General features: G+C 38.5%; 1 non-coding gene across 1 annotated transcript; it reads right to left on the bottom strand.

Moving 5' to 3' along the window:
- Positions 1–750: 750 nt before the first annotated feature.
- Positions 751–912, bottom strand: LOC138702338 (U1 spliceosomal RNA). The gene has a single exon (XR_011332846.1). It is a non-coding gene; the product is annotated as a U1 spliceosomal RNA (small nuclear RNA).
- Between the last annotated feature and the right edge of the window lie 889 nt (positions 913–1801).

Below are 1801 nucleotides of genomic sequence, written 5' to 3'. Positions count from 1 at the left end.
GCCTTTGTAGGGCTTAATGCCTGAAGAAGAAGAAGAAGAAGAAGAAGAAGAAGAAGAAGAAGAAGAAGAAGAAGAAGAAGAAGAATGATTTGATAGCACTGAAAATGGAAAAACAAAACTTTTACGAGAAGTAAAACCATATACCTATATTATATTATTATACAAATATTAAACGAATTCGATACTTAATTTTATAATGTATTATATTATTTTATAATATAATGTATTATGTCTGAAATATAAATATTATTACTACAACTAGTTTGTCACTGAGAAATAAGGAAAAGCTGTTAACTTTAATTTATTTGAAGCAAAGCGTTACTGGATTATGCAATAAGGTAGACGATGTTTTGATCCTGTGCCTTAACTCTACTCTCAATTATTATCTTAGCGTATGCTCGATTACACTAACCTCTAGCGCTTGAAAGTGGAACTAGCCGCTGGCGCACAGAGAAACAAAACACAGGAAAATTCGCTCAGTGTCCTTTCTTTATAATCCCTATTCGCTGGGACGTAGAGATTTTGGGCGCCCAAGAACAAGATGGACTGACGATATTCCCTGAGGAAGGAACACGTCTGAAGGCCTAAACCTGAAAGTTGATGATGATGATGATGATGATGAAGTATTTTATGTTCACATGCAGAAAAAAAACAGTCTAGTGACTGTGGTAAAACTTGCAGCATATGGAGATGGATATATCAATATTTAGCCAACTCACCCACTTAACATAACAAATTGAATAGATTATTCCGGGACAGCGCAAACGCAGTCCCGACTACCAAAAATTACGCGCCCGAGTTAGTCACATTTGGGGCAATCGCAGGGGTCAACCCAACCGCAGTGCAATGGAAGGGTCTCACCCTGGGGGAACCACCTTCATGATCACGGTAACCCCTACGCCAGGTAAGTTATAAGTATAACAGAACACTAATAGTCAGCCCTATTTCATATTTAAACTACTACAATCCATCTATGAGCGCTAACGGATTCCGTTCAACACTGATCTCTATCAGCCTCGAATAGCTACATGCACTGTACTAAGTTAATTTTGTACCATTAATTTTCAGCACTAATACATATTTTAATGTCAGATATCGCAATAATTATCAATTTCCGGACCCATGTTTATATAACAACTTTTCATCGTCTACATGTGTGGAATCTAGGGTCGATTTCTAAAACGAGGTCTAGACCCTGGCCATGGCTCTAAATCGCGTTTGGCTTTATAAAACGAGGTCTTTTCCATTTTTCTGAGCCATGGCTCGAAACCGTTGTCTGAAGCAGGGACCACTGCTGGGGCAAGTTTAAAACCACGGCTTCATGTATACAAGATGGAGGAAGTAGATCAGCTGGATGATTATGAAAGGAAAATTTGTGATTACAAATATTAAATCTCGGATTAGAATGATGAGAGACAGGAATAATCCTTTGTAACTATACAGAGTGTTTCAAAAATAGAGGGCATAATTTCAGGTATGTATTCCCCATATGTAGACAGTACGAAAAGTTGATTACATCAGTTGTCCGGAAATGCTTGGTTTCCGAGTTATGGCCTTCAAAATAGTATTATTCACCGGAACGTTTTTCTTCCCGCAGGTAGTTGTCTTTACAACAGATGTTCAAAATGTCCACCTTCTGCTAAAATGTCCACCTCCTGATTGAATACAGGCCTAACATCAATGTCTCCTGGCCCTGCGGACACGATCCCAAATTCCAGGAGTATTGCGTATACCTGCCACAATTCCGGTGCCTGAGACGAATACAATAATGATTTTAAATGGCCCCACAAGTAGAAATCAA

The sequence above is a fragment of the Periplaneta americana genome, chromosome 6, assembly GCF_040183065.1.
Source record: "Periplaneta americana isolate PAMFEO1 chromosome 6, P.americana_PAMFEO1_priV1, whole genome shotgun sequence".
In the NCBI taxonomy this organism is placed as follows: domain Eukaryota; kingdom Metazoa; phylum Arthropoda; class Insecta; order Blattodea; family Blattidae; genus Periplaneta; species Periplaneta americana.
The sequence above is the reverse complement of the archived record's forward strand: the minus strand, read 5'-3'. Positions and strand labels throughout refer to the sequence as shown.